The sequence below is a fragment of the Pyxicephalus adspersus genome, chromosome 4 (genome assembly GCF_032062135.1).
Source record: "Pyxicephalus adspersus chromosome 4, UCB_Pads_2.0, whole genome shotgun sequence".
Lineage (NCBI taxonomy): Eukaryota > Metazoa > Chordata > Amphibia > Anura > Pyxicephalidae > Pyxicephalus > Pyxicephalus adspersus.
Genome location: NC_092861.1, coordinates 79,598,636 through 79,618,753, shown reverse-complemented (window position 1 = coordinate 79,618,753; position 20,118 = coordinate 79,598,636). Strand labels below are relative to the sequence as shown.

At 37.6% G+C, this 20,118-nt stretch overlaps 1 protein-coding gene and 1 long non-coding RNA gene across 2 annotated transcripts in view; one reads left to right on the top strand and one right to left on the bottom strand.

Annotated features, from left to right (window-relative positions):
* LOC140330070 (uncharacterized) overlaps positions 1–3,639 on the bottom strand; it is a 40,546-nt gene extending 36,907 nt beyond the window's left edge. The window contains exon 1 of the long non-coding RNA XR_011920601.1: positions 3,531–3,639. This is a non-coding gene — a long non-coding RNA (uncharacterized lncRNA). The remainder of the gene's footprint in view (positions 1–3,530) is intronic.
* Positions 1–20,118, top strand: part of SESN1 (sestrin 1) — a 91,427-nt gene that overhangs the window by 46,876 nt on the left and 24,433 nt on the right. The gene's annotated exons all lie outside the window — the stretch shown is intronic.

Below are 20,118 nucleotides of genomic sequence, written 5' to 3'. Positions count from 1 at the left end.
TAGAGCAGTGATTGTCGTTTCCCAATCTTCAAGTTTTACTGTGCAGGGGATAATATTGTGATTACATACAGTGCGAATACAGATTTTGATCTACCTGTGGGAATTTTAAATGTATGTAGTGTTATAAGAAATACTTAAATGGATTAAAAGGTGATCAGTTTTAATGCCTGGAGGTTACCGGTATCTATAAATAGTACAAAAAACTTTACTTAAATTTTTTGAATGTTTACATAATAATAGCTTGCTACAGCCTAATGTATAAAGGCTATGCAGGGAAAAGGAATAGTGAAAACCATCTGCATATACATTCACCTCTCCTTTGTTCCCCTTCCGCTGTAATCAGCCATAGGAGGTGAACAAAATACTCTTTGTTTTTAGGTATAGAGCAGCATGTGATTCATTCTATGTGTGCTGATGATTGGCCTGGCATTGTCACGTGTTGTTGGGAAAGTCTTCAGCGTTCTGTATGCTCTGACTGGGTAATCGTTTAGAGCTTTCTCATGGCCGTGCTATGCAAAGTGGCAGAGTAATAAAGCAACAGTGATCACTTGCTGCAGGGAACCTGGTCTTTAAAGCAAACCTGTCGTGTTACCTACATGTACACATCTTATTGTGAATGGCTGACAGATTTCTGAAACTCAACCTGGATAAAACAGAACTCATTATCTCCCCCCCAACATTCCAAATCCCCCCTGACATATATATAACTGTTAACAACACAGTCATTTGTCGCTCCCCTCAGGCAAATTGTTTTGGTGTCACCTTTGATTCTGCTCTCTCATTTACACCCCCCCTTTCAAAACATTTCCTGGTCCTGCCCTTTTCACTTGCTCAACTTTTCCAAATTCCTCCCCTACCTGTTCTTACAGACCACCAAACTCCTTTTACACGCTCTTACCATCCCTCGTCCGGACTACTGTAACATCCTCCTCCCAGGTATGCCACTCACATGACTCTCTCCTCTACAATCTATTATGAATGCTGCAGCCAGACTCATCCATCCTTCCCACCACTCCTCTTCTGCTGTAACTCTTTGTAGATCTCTTCATTGGCTTTCATTTTACATTAGAATCAAATTCAAGCTCCTGTGCTTTGCCTTCAAATCCCTCCATAGTTCTTGTCCTACCTATCTTTCTAACCTGGTCTAAAAATACTCTCCTAGCCGATCTCTCTGCTCCTCTGATAACCTACAACTGACTTCCTCACTCATATCCTCATCACACGCAGGGCTCCAAGACTTTTCTAGAGCTGCCCCGACTCTTTGTAATGGTCTTTCTCATCCTGTTCAGCTTGCTCCTACTTTCTGCTCATTTAAAAGAGCACTTAAAACCCATCTTTTCAAACTTGTCTACCTGTTTTCTTCTTCTGTCTCCTAAAGCCTCACTACTTCCCACCATTCCATATCTCCCCTCCTATTGTGTGTTACTTCCCCTACCTCCTAGACTGTAGGCTCTTCGGGGGAGGGTCCTCTCCTCCTCCTGTGTCACTCAGTCATTTGCAACCCCTATGTACAGCGCTGTTCTTTATATGATGTAATATGCTGGCGCTATATAAATCATGTTTATTATTATTATTATTATTATTATTAACAATAATAATAATAATAATATGGTTTGTGTAACCATCATTATTTCAGGGAAAGGGGAATCATTCCTTTATTTTATAGAATATTAGGGGGGGAGTTTTTAGTTAGTATGAGTGTATTTGTTTAAACTGGTATTGGCTGATACATGCAATGATACTGGATCACTGGATGTAATCAATCCTGAGCTGTTGGGTAGAACCATTTCTATAATACCTTTAAGTGTAAGGTAATAATAAAATAAGATGGAATAGCCTCAGATGAATACCAGCTATTGCTTTTAGTTGCTGGAGGGTATGCATTGTGCAAGCAGTTTTCTGGAGGTGAGCAACCTCCTTTTGAAGCTCCTTTGTAAGAAGTAGTTGTTGACTGGTAATCAGAATAAAAATGTGCATGTGACAAAGGTATTTTTTCTCTTCTTTCGATTTTATTTGACTTTATACTGATATTATATAAAGCACCACAGGGTTTCCTTCCTATATAGGGGCTGCAGAAACTCCAACATTACTGCTTCTATTTTTTATTGTTAATATTATTAAACAGGATTTATATAGCGCCAACATATTACGCAGCGCTGTACATTAAATAGTATTTCTGAACAAAATAAAATCAAGTAGAGTTTCAGTCAGCAGTGCATGTATATAATTATATGTTTATTTTGATGTTTTTGGTGCCCTTCTGAAGGGATTTGGTATTTTTGAGATAAATTTAACAAGAAAACTCCCTTCTTGTATAGAGCAAAGTGCAAGAATAATTGTCTATACGTTCTTCCTACAGTTTGTGGCTAAACTGCAGGAAACTGATGCAGAGAAAGAGAAGTTCAATGCAAGCAGTTACCTAGCACTAAACCAGTGCGCCGTGTTAACCCTTAGCTGGCATTCCATACTGTATCTTTGTACCATAAACTACTATTGGTTGTCTATTTTTGTTGTTCTTATGCTGAGATTTATCTAATCTCTCTGAGTTACCTAATATATAGTTATTATTTATTGAAACACTACAACACTTCTCTACCATCCACATTTGTATCTTTTCTCAACTCCTACAGACAAGATGTAAACAGTCATCATTTTATTTACATTGAAATACAGATACATATCATTTTACTTTATTGCTTAGTGTTCCAGGATTCACTTTCCTTATACCAGGTTATTCTTTTTAGGTATTGACCTTTAATAACCTTGACATTTAGCAAATGTCCCATCTATTCCTAGAAGAACTTTGCCTTGTGGCAGTATTCCTCTTTTGAGACGCAGTTCTATCTCTTTGGGACTCTTCTTAACTGACCCTTGGTAAAATCAGTAAAAAAAAATGCCAACACTTCTTTATTAGCTGACTGTTGTGATATAGTTATTTGTTTGTTGCATGTGAGGTTTCTGTCCACTGATAAAACATTTCAGTGATATATTTCATATAGCCATGTTAACCTTTATTGTTCAAACTTCTTTCTTCTCTGCAATTGCTGCATACAGATATGTTCCTGAAAATAAGCTGACAGCATCTAAAGAGCAATTGCTTTAGGAAAATTTAGGAAAACTGATACAAATAATATTTTTTTCCTGAAGCCATGCCAAGATACAGATATATTGCTTGGTCTTAATGCTTGGAAGGCTGTGGAATGTGCAACAACAAGAACTAAACAAAGAGCTAGATTAAGAAATAGGACAGAAAGAAAAGCACTGTCTGTTCTATCTAATTTATGTGCTATTGTAATAGCTAATGTTTGATTCCACATGTCTCTGTTGTAACTTGTATAGGACATTTCTGTTGAGGGTGAAGAATATACTAAGAATTGTAGAATTGAAATGACTCTGTATTGCAGAATATGATTTGCTGTTCTTTATGACAAAATACACCAACTGGACTGAAGTAAATGTCAGTTGCTCAGAAGAAACAAACATGAAGATCTAAGCATTTCTTTGAAGTGGTTGTACAGAAAAACACTTACCTGGTTGGCAGAAATGTTACTCAGTGCAATCATTCAATTTGCTGAATCTTACAGAATATGTATATGTGCAAAGCAAAAGTAAATCTCTTCCAAGTTCATTCCCCCCGGGGATGGCATCCCCTCACCGCTTTCAACCCTTGACTGGACAGTGAAAGAAGAATCATTCTGCTCCATCATCCTGCTTTCTCCTATTAGCAGTGTTGCATGACTGATTGGGTGCTTGTGCTGCTTTTCCAGTTAAAGCTCTTACTTACAGTAGTTACTTTGAAAAATACATTTGCAGATTCTTTAATACAAACATGGCTGCATAATTATTTCATCTGCCTGGCATTCAGCTTTAAACCCCCATATCCTGGACTTAAGCTGGGTACACACGTGCAATTATTGTCGTTGGAAAGGATCTTTCACGATCCTTAACAACGACTGAGGACTGCACGATGCATGAATTAGTGCTGTACAAACAGATTGTTGTCCGATATCGTCCCTGAGCCATTTATTGAGCGAGAACCATTGGACGTGTGTACATAAGTCACCAAAATGAAGTGCTGTAAAGCCCTAGAAAAATAGGAAGTCTCTTTTTATAATCTTATTATAGGGGTTATTACAGTATTTATTTACCAGGACAGCAAAGCTGTATCACATCACGTGACATCATGTGATTTTTATTTAAAGTAGCCAAAGCTTTGGATAGTGTTCAATTTTTATTTAAATATTACTGAGAAAAAGACTAGATCACACAAATAATGGAAGTGATTTAGCAAGAGTGATAGACAAATCAAATTCTAATCAGATAGATAAATTCAAATTCTAATCAGCACCAGAAAAAAAACGCACCAGAGACATTTCACCTTCTGTCCTGTTCAGTGGTATAGGAAAATGTGTGCATAGTACTAAGAGCAACCAGCAGATGTTATCAATCTTTGCACTGAACATGGATCGGATGCTGTTGGTTTTTGTATTGTTCACAATGGGCCTGATTTAATAAAGCTCTGCAACTCTGGAGAGGATACACTTTCAGCAGTGAAGCTGGGTGATCCTACAAACCTGGAATGAATCTGGACCAGGATTGAAAACATTTGCTAACAAAAAGAAAATTACTGGGTGATCCAACAAACCATTCCAGGTTTGCTGGATCACCCAGCTTCACAGCTAAAAGTGTATCCTCTCCAGTATTGAAGAGCTTTAATAAATCAGGCCCATTGTCTTTGCTCCTTGCACTATTATATTAAAGAGTTGACACTGTGTTGGACTTGTGCATTTTGCTGACTCGGCCACTTTCTTTGCAAGAGCTTTTAGTTGCAGAACGTCCCTTGGGATGTCAAGAACAGGATGGGATGGAACTGTAGTTGGCATAGGCAGGAAGTTCAAAAGAATGTCACTATATTATCACAGTCATACTCTAAATGTTGGCTAGAAGTTAAAAAGCTGTAAGGAAGAATCGGGTGGGGATATGTCCGATTTGGGTGGGATTTTCATCCTGCTTAAACTACATCTCAAGATAAAACACAAGACACTGTACTTTAGTGCCTGGCAGAATAATCCTCTTATTAGTATTCTTGTAATGAATGTCCCATTTTCTGATTATATTATGTGACAAGCCGATAATTTCATTTGTTAATGAAGCTTGAAAATTTTGTTGTATATTTCAGTTCTCACAGTATTTTTATTCCAGTTTTGTTGGCTGGTTCTGCCCCATTAGATGCCTGAAAGATTCTTTTTTTTGTAATGATCATAACATGAACATAAAGCTTGGGTCATACCAGCATGTATTTTCATGTCTTTAGCAGTGTTTACCAACCAGGCTTCCTCCAGAGCTTGGTAGGGGTTCTTAGCAATGAGCAGTTTGTGCCTCCTAGGTTAGTTTAACTGATACCAGTGATCTTTTTGGCTATTTTTCGGTGGCCATCAATATAAGAGGCATTCTTCCCACTGATCACAGCACTAGTGCAACTGGTGGATATAGTAATTATAGCAGGGGATCCCTGAGGACCTGAAAATTATTTCAAGGGTTCTCCATGTTAAAAAAAAGCCGAAAAAGTCTGCTTTATAGAGAGGGTTGCTACATACTACAAGCAATATAGAAAGCATAGATAATAGCGTCAGAAATCTAGCATGTGCACATAGCTTTAGGCAGGCTGAATTTGCAAGGAGACTGCCCTGGATAATGTCCACATGAGATGCTGAGCATCCATTATTAAAAGGACTAAAACCAATGAATGAAAATAATTTAGGCTATGTTCATAGTGAGGTTGCGGTGTGGTTACTGCTTCCTCACACTGGTAATCCGCTGCATTAGGGGAGACGTTACATGTAGTGTCTACCTGCACTAGCCCAATAGAGAATGAATAAAGGTGGCAGTGAGCCGTTCAGACCCGTTCACTGCGGCCCACTCTCAGATCTGCAAATGATTGTTCTTTAAGAACCAGCAAATTCTTTCCATGTGTCTAAACCAGCCCTTACTGTGTTTTCTCAATATAAAGATAGTTACATAAAATATCTAAAAAAGATAGTGTTTTCTCCAGAGAGCTAGGGTTGTATTACCTTCAGCTTCTTGTGCCAATGTATGCCATCCCTATATCTCATATATTTCTGTGATGTGCTTGGCAGAACTATTATTATCATTTTGTACCTTACATTCTTCATGTTGAGCAGCTGGTAAAAAAATCACAGTGTTTAGAAGAAATCCTGGTAATTTAAGAGGGAGAAGCAGCACAAATGTTCCAGTAAGGAGTATGCTGGCCTTATTAGTCCACTAATTCTTCTCCTTTCACTGTCTAGGTTGTCCATAAGGAAAAGGAAACATAACAAGCAGCAGAGAAACATTAGGTTACCCTTTCTCTGCCAGACAGGTACACTGTGTAACAGAGCTCTTTAAATGCCAAGACTGGAGATAGGCAGCAATAGTGATCATTTGATAGGTAAAGCAGCATCAATATATGTATTTTTATCAGCGTGTTTAGATGTTTGGAGTTCAGATGCCTAACCTAAATTGTATGTTTTTTCACTCATCTGTGGAACTCTTTATTTATTTATTTAATTTTTTTTAAATAGATTATAGATATGTGGTTCTTTAAATGTATGCCAGTGTTGTGGTTACTGTAGTCTGACAATTAATCATGTTTAATGTTTTGACAAATAACACATTTTGTCACCTGTTAAGTTTCTAAAGCTACGTACACACTTCCAATAATTATCATTGGTAAACGAACGATCCTGCGCGATATCGGCGAACGATCGTATAGCACCGATCCTGTACATGCAGATAACGACACGATCGTTCGCAGATATTGTACACACAATAGATGCGATCGTTTGAGCGATACAGGAAGTGACGTGCACGACAGGAAGTGAACGAACGTTCGTTCATCACACATGCTCAGACCATGGACGATCAATGAACGACCGTACACACGATAGATGGTAAACGATCGTCGTCCAATCCGCCGGTCCGGTCGTTCATTTCCAGCGACTATTCTCGTTCGTCGGCGTCGTTGGTTACTTTTTTTACGAACGATTTTTGACCAATCGATCGTTCGTCGTTCATTTCCAACGATAAAAATTGGAAGTGTGTACGCAGCTTAAGTCTCTTCTGGAGATAAGCAGCCAGCAAGTCAAGATAAAAGTCCCTAGAAGTAACAGCAACTTCATAAAACAAATTTATGGTTTCTAGATTGAGTCATTGTTGTATATCAGATACATCAAGCAATAGATGATAATGTACAGCACCAAGGAAGACTATGGCACAGTATAAATTATTGTTTTTATCATTGATTTTTGGCTTTGTGACTTTTAACCTTGACTGTTATATTCACACAGAACAGTGTAGACTTATATAAACGCATTATACATACCCATGTCTGTGAGTTATACATAAGAAATGTTATTAAATGCAATAAAAATTAGAAATCAGTTAGAATAGACTAAAAAAATCAGAAAAAGTGGTAATTGGTTCTACAGATGACTAAAGTATAGTGGTTCTTGCACTTTCTTAATTTTATAATTGTGGGTAGGTGCCATGGCTCTATCGTCTATCACCCGTAGACGTGTCTTTGTACAGTGTCTGTTACTATATATGCCAGTTAGAAAGGGTTCGCCAGCATTAGTGAATTGTTTATTGGTGTCCCTTTGCAGCTCCGCGGTCTCTGTGTGGCATTACTGATGCAGAACATCAGAAAATCCACACTTCCTCCATAAAGTTCTCCCTGGAAGGCGGAAGTGGTAAAGGACTAGTTTGTGTAATTGAGGAGCAATCTAAGCATGCTCAGTTTTTGCCTGGCGGATTAACGTCCACAATCCCTTCCCCTTGCTTTATTTCTAACCCTACTATGCATTTTGACTGCAGTGTAGGTGTAAGACGATGGTAGCAAGAATAATAGCACCGTCTGACTGTAAGAAAAAATATTTATAAAAGGAATTTAAAACAAGTTTTACCAATTTGTACTTGCAGAGTTTCAAACCACTTTAGGGATTTTCTCTTTGATATGATAAGATATTATATAAGACTTTGTGATCGAGCTGTATTTTAAGCTAAACTGAAAAATTTACTATGTTACTTAGAGGGATGTCCATAGATAGGGACATTACCCCTTGGCAGGAAGGCTGTTATCATTAGAAAGTCAGTATTAAATGTTATGTTTCAGCAAGATATACTGGCACAGGCAGTAAAGCAATTCGTGCCAGTCTGGGCTGGAGATTGAGTCACTTTGCTGAATGTGTAGTTAAAAAGTAACAAGTAGTTGTAAGTTTTGTGCCATCCAAATAACCGCCAATGTTCACAGCATTTATTTAATCTGCTCCTTTATACAGAATTCCCAGCTTTATCACTAGGGCTGTTTTTCAGTAATTATTTTTCTTTGGCTTGGATGAAACTTTTAGGCCAGTTAATGGTAAAACACACCATGAGACTTGCAGCAGTCATGGCGTCATTAGACTCTTGCTAGTCATGTTAGAAAAGGTGTGTATGAGGCACAAGATATTAAAAGAGGAAGACATTTAATCTTTAAATAAGTGCATTCCTCTGTGTACACCAATTAACACAAATCCGACTTCAGCTAACCCAATATTAAGGATGTTTTTCTCAGCTTATTAATAGCTCTGTTACTAAGGTCGGCATAGTTAAACTATTTGAACTCCTCCTCGAAGGGTGCTTCTACCTGTCTCTGTTTCCTTCCATTGGCTACGTCTGTCTCTAGGCTGATTCTTATGTTCCCGAGGCAGAATTACAAAGTTAAGTGTAACCTGTTTCAACTGCCTTCACAAAGTCTTTTTTTTTTCAGACAAAAACAACTTCCTTTGTGTGAACTTGTCATGACTAATTAAAGGGAACGTGCACATGATGCACAAGCATTTTGCTTACAATACAAAGTTTGCTGCTTTTCGCAAAAGTGCTCTAAATGTTTCCTATATGATAATTTACGTTCAGCAGAATCTGGCTATTTGGTTATAATGTAGTTCAGAGTTTGATACATGCATCTGACAACCAATGAGAATTTATTTTTTTTGCTGATATGACTACTGATTGATTGCAGTGGGCATATCATGCAATGCCTGACTTCCTGGGCCACCTTCTGAAACTGCCAGGTATCAAGCTGGTGTGGCAGTACTTTAGAGCTTCAAGAAAAAAATGTAAGAGGAAAGTTGGAATACCTAATTTGTGGTTTGGTAACTCAATACCAGTATTAAAGTCAAAACAACTTCTGAACTTATGAAGTCTTACATTTTACCTACTTAATGTAAAATTATTATGGTAAAATAATTTTCTTTGCTTTCCTGTTTAACTTTCCCTATTCTGAAATGTATACTTCTGCCTGCACCTCAGAAGTCAGAGGTTACATGACATTTCATGGGTCCAGTGCCACAATTACTTTGGGACAAGACATAGTATGAGGGTCAGTTAGGTGCCTGGAGTAAACATGGCTGTACGGACCCTTGTAACTATAAACCTCTTATGTTAGTGATCTTCTCTTAGCTTTTGTTCACTATTAGATCACCAATGCAAGGATTTGTGGCTGCAGGAGATCACAGGCCAGAGCAGGATTAGTTTTGTTCAGGGATGATTGTTGAAGCTCACAGTGAATCTGACTGGTTTTAGTAGATTTTCCTTTGTAACTACAATATACATTTATTTTCCCTACCCAAAGATAGCCACCAGAACTCAGCAGTTCCAATTAAGTCAGAAGTTATGCCAGAAGATTTTTTGTCTGACCTTAGTGCAGTGTTTACTTTTTTTTTTAAACATAACTCTTGGGTAACTCTTGGAATAACTTTCAGGTCTTCAGGGAACCTCAGCTATAATTACTATATCCACAGTACATTAGTGTGGGGGTCAGTAGGAAAAATGTCTCTTACGTTGTTGGCCATTGGGAAGAATGTCACCCTTACAGATAGCCAAAATAATCATTGGTGTCAGTAGTAACTAAACTGAGAGGCACAAACTGCCCTTGGCTCAAGGAACTCCCAGTGACTTCTGCAAGAACCCTAGGGTTCCACGGAACTGTGGTTGAGAAACACAGATGTGTTACAGAGTGCTTTTATGATATGTTAGGAAGCCTGAAATTTAATATACTTGGCTCCTGAACTTAACCTTGGCTTCTGATTGATAGGAAAAGGATGAGACAAATACATATTCAGCATTTGGAGGTAAGGTTGGAAGGTTGCCTAAGATTTACTGACCCAGATCAAGTATGCAGCATGTAAAGCAAGAGTGCAGTGAGATCCCATCCACAATAGTGATTTACAAAGTATAGAAGCTACTAAATCAGCAAAGCACACAGATAGCAGTATGTATGGAGCAATGGTAGTCTTCATATTTTCCCAGTATAGGTTTCCTAAACTCCAGACAAAATACTGGAGTAGTCTTGTGGGCCAAACTTGAAATTTATTGAAAAAATTGAGGAAGTTTACTACTTCATCCATAACCAATAAAAACAACCCCCTCTAAACACACTTCAGGGTTGAAAAGACTAATTTCTATCTATCTATGCAGGCTGTGTGTTGTTCATCTTCTCACATCACAGGTTTGACACTAAATATTACGCTATGCAGTCTCTAATGGATTGAAACAAACACAATGCCCCCTGGTGTGATCATTGCTTAGGCTTTGTGCCACATGATGGGTACACAGGAATATTGTCTATGTATTGCATGTATTGAAAATGATGATGTGAGGTGGTAACGCGGGCGGGCCAGATGTGGTTCATTTTCCAAATTCTTTGGGGGGGCCAAAAAAAAAAAAAAAAAGGTCCTTAAGGGCCAGATTTGGCCCGTGGGCCAGAGTTTGACACTCCTGCTTTAGAAGTTATGTGGACCAGATGCCTTTTTGTTGTTCTCATTCCTTGTCAGCAGATCACTACTAGTGTATTGGGGAAGATGACTAAAACCACAGCTAATCACACTGTCTGTGGTTTTCATCCTCCAGGTTATCAGTCCCTTTTCTGCCATAGACAGTGATGATAACATTGAGACACAGAATTGTTCTGCTGTACTGGAGATTGGCAGTCATATTATCAAACAGCAAGTTTACTGGAGTTCTATATGGTCTGGTTGTAAACGTTCCACCCTGTCTTATGAGACTTTGAGACATGAAATAGATGGGTACAGCTCACTGACCTGCCATACATGTTACTGTACATTCTCTCCTACTCTTTCCTGTGTGTATCTAAACACCCACTGTGCATGATATTATTTTGGTAATGCTACTTCCCCTTAAGATTGTCTTTCAATTTTTTTTAAGTGGAAAAAGTTGTTGCAAAAGCATTGCCGTATCCTCTACTTTTTCCATTTCCTTATTGCTTGTGCATATTTTAGGATGTTTATTATGTTAAACTCTTTATTGAGAAATATCAGAAACAGACTCATTGGCCTGGATTTATTAAAGCTCTTCAAAGCTGGGGAAGATACAGTTTCATCAGTGAACCTGGGTAAGTCAGCAAATCTGGAATGGATCTGGTCCAGGATTGAAAACATTTGCTAAAAAATACCAAACGACTTTTAATAAATGCATGGATACCGAGGTTCACTGATGAAAGTGTATCTTATCCAGCCTTGGAAAGTTTTAACAATTCAGGCATATTTAGTTAAACTAGAGGTACTAATCTTGTTCATGCTCTGCTGTTTTCTGGGACACCCATAGTTTAGCCACTGTAATAAATGATGACATTTTTTCATAATCCAGGAACCCCCAAAAAGAATTGTGGAACTTCTTCAGGACTTTTGCACATCTTAAAGTTTAATATTTTAGAAAAACTTGTACTTTACCCATTGAGCCCAAAAATAACAGGTTCACTGTGTATCTGTTTCCATTCCTGCTCACTTATAGCACTTTCTTCCTTCTCCCTTAGCATCATATTCACCTGCTGAAACCCCAATAATCCTTGATACTTCAGGGATTGGGGAAGCAGCAGTGCTCTCTACACAGCAATTGTGTGGCCAATTACCTGAATGCAAGTGTAAGACTCAACCTCTGGTAAAAAGGTTGACAGGGGAACATGGTAAGTGTTATCACTTAACAGCCAACTTATGGGCCAGTTAGATATTGAATATGTGGATTTTGCTTTTACAAAGCAAAATTGTACAAAGGAGATATCTTTTTTTCACATCTGTTTTCTTTGTAAAATACAGGTAGTCCCCGGGTTACAAAGGAGATAGGGACTGTAGGTTTGTTCTTAGGTTGAATTTGTATGTAAGTCGGAACAGGTACATTATTTTATTAAATGCAATTAGGTCTCAACCCAAAAGAATCCCAGCCAAACTGCAGAGTTTGTCTTGGTCATTAAAGAGTTACAAAAGTCACAGCTGTGTTTAGCAAAAGATTTCTTCTTCAAGTCATGCAAACTGCCCATTCCCCCCACATCAAGCCTCTGTCTTGCACATTAACAAGCTGGAAAGCCCTGTTCATATCTAGGAGTCGTCCATATGCCAGATGTCCTTAACTCAGGGACTACCTGTAGTCATACATATTAGCAATATTACATAAAAATGGCTAAATACCGTAAGCCATAGAAAATATGATATGACTACATAACTTCAACCATCATATTGATGAGCTATGCTGAAAGTAAGAGCAAACAACAACACTATTAGGAAATAGGGTTTTGCAAGATCAGCATTTACAAAGATTTTGAGTCCTGGGTCACTAAGGTACAATACAGATCCCAGTAATATTAAAAAAAATTCCTCCCTTTTTTAAAACATTTTAATTTGGATGGTACAATGTTATATTCAGTCTTCCACCTTCTCCCTTTTGAATTTTACCTTTGCTTCCTGGTAACAAAGTTAATGTTAGACATTAAAGAAACAGAGTCACAGAGAAGTCTGTAGACCTCTATTGATTGCGCTCGTCAAATAATTTAAATCTATGAAATATCTGACCTTGCACTGTTTACTTTTTTTAAACATAGGGAAACTCTTGGTATAATTCAGCTATAATTACTATATCCACAGTACATTAGTGTGGTGGTCATTAGGAAAAATGTCTCTTATGTTGTTGGCCATTGGAAAGAATGTCACCCCTACAGATAGCCAAAAAGATCATTGGTGTCAGTAGTAACTAAACTGAGAGGCACAAACTGCCCTTGGCTCAAGGAACTCCTAGTGACTTCTGCAAGAACCCTAGGGTTCCACAGAACTGTGGTTGAGAAACACTCAACCACAAGTCCATAGTTCCGTAGACATTAAAGAAACTGCGCTCGTCAAATAATTTAAATCTATAAAATAATTTGGCACACTTCATTTTATTTCTGGTCTTATGATACAGACTCTCTACACAGACAAATGCATTGTAAAAAATGTTGGCTTTCAAACAAGTTTGTTATGTAAACTGTATTTTTAAGGTTTTTTAAAACTCCTTACATAAGATGTTGAATATTGAATTAGATAAAAATAGAAAAGAATAAAGTAAACTATTATGTACTTTGACATTTTGCAGATAACCTTGTCTATCTTGAGCTCATCAGTTGAAAATATATTTATAAAGCAGTTTGTCAGCTTCATCCATATTATTGGTATTTAACAGGCATCTTGATATAATGGAGTGACAGTGTTTCAGTATGCAACACAACCTACCTACTATATATTTTAGTGCTGGATGAATATATCAGTTCCGATTATAGATTGATGACAGTGAGGTTCTTTACTGATTAAAGGATAACTGCATCTACTACTTACGTGACTGGTTACCACCCCTGTCTCTTTTGTCAATCACTATGGTGGGAAGTTGGCATATGCAAATTCCAGCACCTGCCAGCTGTGGACCTTGCAAAGAACACTTATGCACATACACAGCTTTTTTATTCCTTCACATTCATACTTTCCAGCTTTAGACTTGGGCTTCAGTGACCAACCCCCGGTGACAGAAAACCAGTAAAGACTGCAGTAAGACCACCATTGCACAACTTGACAACAGACCCCCTCATTTACAGACCCCCAGTGCGGACCTCAGTGATAGATCCCAAAGTGACAAAAAGCACATTTCTTTAAAGTCTTTCTCCTATCCAGCTGCTGACTTCTCTCTGCTGGGATTAAGCAAGACAGGAGATCATTCCACCCATAGACTTTGATCAATTGTTCCTTCACTTAGTTACGAACATTGACTGTATAGCAGGAAGCCCGGATTACATTGTAAACCCAGGACAGTCCCATTGTATCTGGAACAGTTAGGGGTATGGACTATTCTCCATAGAATACTGAGGAATCAAAACCCACGTACAGAGAGATTTGTTTGGCTGGGAAACCTGTCAGAACACCTGTCAGAAGAACTAATGTAGCCATGTAAGCAATGTTACTAGTGTTGAACTAATGTAAAAATTGTTGTTTTTTGCTTTGTTTACCTGCAAGATTGGGCTAGTGACCGAACATAATGGCCAATACATCAGTTGGTTATAGAAACAACTATAGTGTACAATGGTGACTGTTGGCAAGCCAGGTTTTTTGCTCTGCAGTAAAAAGGGGCAGGATGTTATGAAGCATTTGATCACTAGGGAGCACATTTAAAAAACACTTATCCTAAACAGCATTTGTAAAATTGTTGCTGTACATAACATGTAATTCTTTATTCTTCATTGTAATGTTATTGGCTGTTTTAGGAAATGTCACAGTTTTCCATAATTTAGCAGCAATACAGAAGGTTTTGAGTGTTTTAAATACAAACTAAATCAGGTTGGCTTAAAGGTGCAAATGTGTGGTGGGAAACACTGTGTTTATTATTCTAGAGGTTTACAAAAACAAGTTAGATCTCTGCCCATGGGTATATATCTAAATAAACATTGATGCCCTCAGTATCTGGTTTGCTGGCTTTCTAAGGATTGATGTAAAAAGACGAGAAATGGAGTAGTTCTGCCCTTAGCTCTTTGTTATCCAGTTGAACATAGAAAATGATAACCATTGACTGCGTGCCATCACTTACCAGTTATTTACCTTTTAATATTTGTGCCAGATGAAGACTGGAAAGCCAATGATGTCCATACAGGGCAGCAGGTCCTGGTGTTTATACTTGTCTGAGACGACAAAATGTCCTCTATAACTTTCATAAACTGTTATTTATTTCTTTATACTCAAATAGTGTACTATTATAATTGAACTTCCTCTACAAAGAACATCTCTTGATAAATGAAATGTAAGAGGATTATGATGTTGGCTTCTTGGCTTTTTTCCATCTTAGTTGTGTGGGCCATGATATGCTTCTCACATTTAATGCAATTAATCTTTGCAAAGATTTGTACCACTCCTTAGTGTGCTCTAGTTGGACTTTGCTTTTACTTCCACGGACATCTCTTTTGTGGCATAATAAAATCATGAAACAAATAAACTGTAGTTAACAGATGCATGATCAGGACATAATGTCCCGACGTAGAATAAAAATAAATATGTTTTGTACTTGAATAAGAGAGTTACATGAATACTGAAAAGCTCCTTTGTCAGTTTCATTTCACATGTAATATTTGTGCGTGGATGAATAGTCAGAAAATGAATGAATGTAAGGTAAACATGAGGATGTCAGAGGGATTTTTAAGGCATTTAACCTGATGTTGATATTTTTATTGCTTTTCTTGGGCATCAATAGTGTTCATTAAACAATTATTAAATTGTTGTTTACTTTCAGACATCGGTACACCACAGCTGGTATTAAATGTATAGAAAAAACATTTTCAATTTTATGTTTTAATCTAAGAATCAGGTTCTTTTGGAAAAAATAAATGAAAAGTGTTGCCCATTCAGATCATAGCTACTCTGTTTCTTGCCCTCCTAACAAGTAAATGTAGGCACCTACCGTGTTTCCCCGAAAATAAGACCTACCCCGAAAGTAAGCCCTAGCATGCTAATCATGCAAGGGGTGAAATATAAGCCCTCCCCCAAAAGTAAGCCCTATTGGCTTCTTCGGAGGGTGTGGTCACGTGGTACACGGAGGGATACCAAGAGGAAGGAGGGAGCAGAGAGAGCAGGAGATTTCAAAAGCACTGAATCAAGGGGTGAAGAAATCGCAGGGTTAATTAACTTACAGTACTCTGGTGTGACACTAGCACTAAGAGGTTGGTGGATTCTCTTTTCAAAAGGTCCTTGCTGGTATTTCATTCATTAGCAGCAATGCGTATTTATTAATTGATTTTTTTTCTTTTTTGCTTTTACTCAGATTTAACATGTAACTCTATGAGTCACATGTTAATTGTCAGCACATTTTCTTGTTATGTTGCACTTGTTTGCTTATGAAGCTGTGTTTTTTTTTCATTACTCATTTATGTCAATTCTTATTCATGACTTCTTGTATATAACAGAAGAAATCTGTGATTTTGACGTCAGAGGTAACACAGAGGTATCTTTCTATAGTAATATTGGTTGCAGGTTTTGGTAAATACAGATTTTTTTACATGAATAAATATAGATTTTTTGTGAGAAAAATAAGACATCCCCTGAAAATAAGCCCTAATGGGATTTTCAGAGGTAAAATAAATATAAGACACTGTCTTATTTTCGGGGAAACACGGTAGGTACATTTTTTTCATTTCTTTTTTTATGCAAGTAACTATACTACTGTAAATCTAACTTTTAGTTGGTTGTTCATCTAAAACTTGAAAAATAAAGGAATTTTAAAATAATAATAGTTTATAATTTGCGGACTCTGGATGGGATTTTGTTGCCATTTGGTCAGCCATGGAATTGGTGTAGAATAGATTATGTGTGTGAGTATTTAAAAGGATTGATGGAAATTTTTAGTAAGACCCCAAGTGCCAAGTTTTCTTTTTAGTTTAACTATTTATTTATTTTATGTGATTTGCAGTATAGCTGCTATAGTTTTAACTAGTTGCAAGGAGAGGGTCTGTTTTTCCTGAGCTAAAATACACTAAAACACAAGATGCATGCATTTTCATGCACTGCCTAAAAAATCAACAGGGCCTGCACTATGTATAGAAATGAACATGTCACTAATGAAAACAACAGAGAAGCTGTGCACATTTGTTATATCACAGTTGTAAATAGGACTTTAGGGTCCATTCAGTATTGAAGGGAGTTGAATAGTGATTCAATTGGATCTTTCTATTTTCCACTTTCATACTGGGTAAAAGCAAGCAAAATAGAAACATTAAAAGAAAGATAATAAGCTTCTTCACTACAGGGAAATTAAATATTGTTTTATATTCTATCATGTGTTAGTAATTATTGAAATTTTGTACTGTACTCCAATGCAAGATTTAAAAAAATCATGTAAAAAATACTTTATATTCAAATTTGATTGAATTACTGTACAAATTCTATTGAATATATCTGAAATTCCTTTTTAGCACTGTCACTTAGCCTTAGCAGAATATTCAACAGCATTTTTTCTTCTCAGTTAATTTTTGGATTGTAGTTGAAGAAACTTGATTACCAAATAACTGAAGACAATTAGTTAACAAACCTATTTTAGCTTTAATCTTATTTAGGGTAAAGCTGTGGTGCCTTGACTTTGTGATGTGTCTACGGGCTGCTGCTGGTAGTGGTGCAGCTGCTACTGTACTTTCCTTCTGTTCTTGTACCTATCCTCTTACAATAGATGCATACATATTTGGTCCAAGGTAAAAAAAAAAAAAACTGAGAAAAATGGAATTGCTTAGCTGCAATGTATTGCAAGAAACTGGTTGCAATATACTCCTTGCTCCATACTTGTCTGTTTACTATAGTTTTTTCAAGGCCAAAATACTTCCCGTTTCTGTTGCTAATAATTATGTTTTATTATAACACCACATTTTTTTCTCTGCTTGCCACCTATTATAACTTTACTGATTTAGACCCACTGTACAGGCACATGCAAAAATATTACCCTAACACAACATATAAATGTTCAGAGCATACACCACTTGCATCTATCCTGTTTCTATGACTATACCACATACTGTACACTCACTGTCCACTTTAGTAGGTACATCCTCCTAGTACTGGGTTAGACCCCTTTTTTTGATTTCAGAACCTCAATAAATCTTGGTGGCAGTTCAAAATGTTTAACACGGTACTGAAAACAATTTTTGTGGATTTCATATTATTATAATAGCATCCTACAGTAGCTGCAGAGCCATGATGTGAAACTTGTTTTCCACCACTTTCCACCTGCTGTATTGGATTGAGATTTGTTGACTGTTGTGGCCATTCGAGTACCGAGAACTCATTGTCATGTCCAGCAAAACTGTTTGAGATGAGTTAAGCTTTTTGACCTGGCACAGCCATCAGATGTTTACACTGTGGTCATAAAGGGATGGACATAGTCAGCAATAATGCTAAGGTAGGCTGTGGCATTTAAACAATGCTTTAATGGTGCTAAGCGGCTCAAAGTATGCCAAAAACATATGCCCTACACATCCAGTGTGGTCTCTTTCTGCTATTGTCAATCTGCTTCAGAGTTTTAATTATTGTACATTCAGGGATGCTCTTCTGCAAACTTTGATTGTAACAAGTGGTTATTTGAGTTACTGTTGCCTTTGTGTCAGCTCAAAACAGTCTGCCCATTCTTTGCAGACCTTTGTCATCAACAAGGCATTTTTACTGAATTTTTCTTGCCATTCTCTGTAAAATCTAGAGATGGTTGTGCGCACAGATCAGCAGCCCACCGGACGCCAACAACCATGCAAAGTCACTAAAATTAGTGGTCGCCAACCTTTTCGGTCCCGCGACCACTAAAATTACCAGCTCCGGACTGCCCATGCGCAGGGATCAGGTTGTCACTTAAAGGTAGACATCATGATGCCATAACCTCGCCCACTCTCTCATCGGATATCTGAGCCTGGGATAGAAGAGTAGGTGGGTTGTGTGCAGAGACACAAACAGCCCCATTCCCTGAGCCAGAGATTTTTACAGGTCACACGGTCCGCGGCTCTGGCCGGTGAGCTCAGCCAGCAGGGTCCTTCCCCTGACCCCGGTTGGGGGGGGGCACCAGCCAGAGCCGCGGACCACCGGTTGGCAACCGCTGACTTAAATCACTTTTCTTCCTTATTCTGGTGCTGGGTTTGAACTTCAGCAGGTCATCTTAAAGTTGCCATAATGTGATTGACTGATATATATTTCAGTTAACAAGCAGTTGAACAGGTGTACCTAATAAAGTGGCCGGTGAATGTTTATATATTTCAGTACTTTTACAACATTTCTATGGAGCTAGAAATCCCTGCACTTTTTACATGCCTATTTACTGTCTCCTTCTTCTGTTGATCTGTATGTTGTGTTTTCTATTAGTCATCATTATGTTTGCTTACTGCATTAGTGAACTTGGTTATGAAATGTAAAATGATTTTCATCTCAGTATACCGCTGACTTTCCTGTCTGGGTTACAATGATTAGCCAAGAATGACTAAGTGTTCTGGAGATTCTTTGCTGCCTATTCTGTTCATAATAAACAATTTGTTGCCCTAATGGACAAAATCTTTTCGTTTTATGTATCGTACAGTACACAGAGCAATGACCCTAATAACAGTCACAAGCCAGAAATTGGGAAGAAGGGAAGCTCCTGGCACACAACTACTGTCGATTTTTTGGAGCAATAGATGGTCGTGGAGAATGTTCATTTTCAGTTGGTTGCTTCTGATTTTTTTTCTAATAAAGAGAACTCCATTGTCGACAAAGTGGAAAGCCAGTCAGACTTCATCTTGTAATGGTGCACTGCAAAGTAATAACAATATTTGATAAAACAGTAATGTTAAGCCATTTATTTTAATATACTACTTAATATTTAAAATAACACTAAGTATGTTACCCTGATTTTCCATTTTTACACAAATGTGTTCGAGTCTTACTATTGGAGTACATTGGCATTGATAGTGAATGAGAAGTGTGATTAACCTTAAGGTTTATGTAGGCAGGTGACATTCACATCACTGCTAAAAAAGCAAAACTTTTTGGGGTGCATGGACTCTTTAGTAGAATTTACTGCACACAAATAATTGTAGAGCAGCTTTAAAATTGTCATCCATGCTGCTGAGTGACATTTTCTGAACTGCATTTGAAATGTGTTTCAAATGAGCAACAAACACAGAAAACCAACAATCTGGTATTTTGTAAGGCTTTCTAGCCACAATATCTATAATTGTGCTGTTCTTTGATGATGTGGCTACCATATTGTTGAATGTTCTTATTC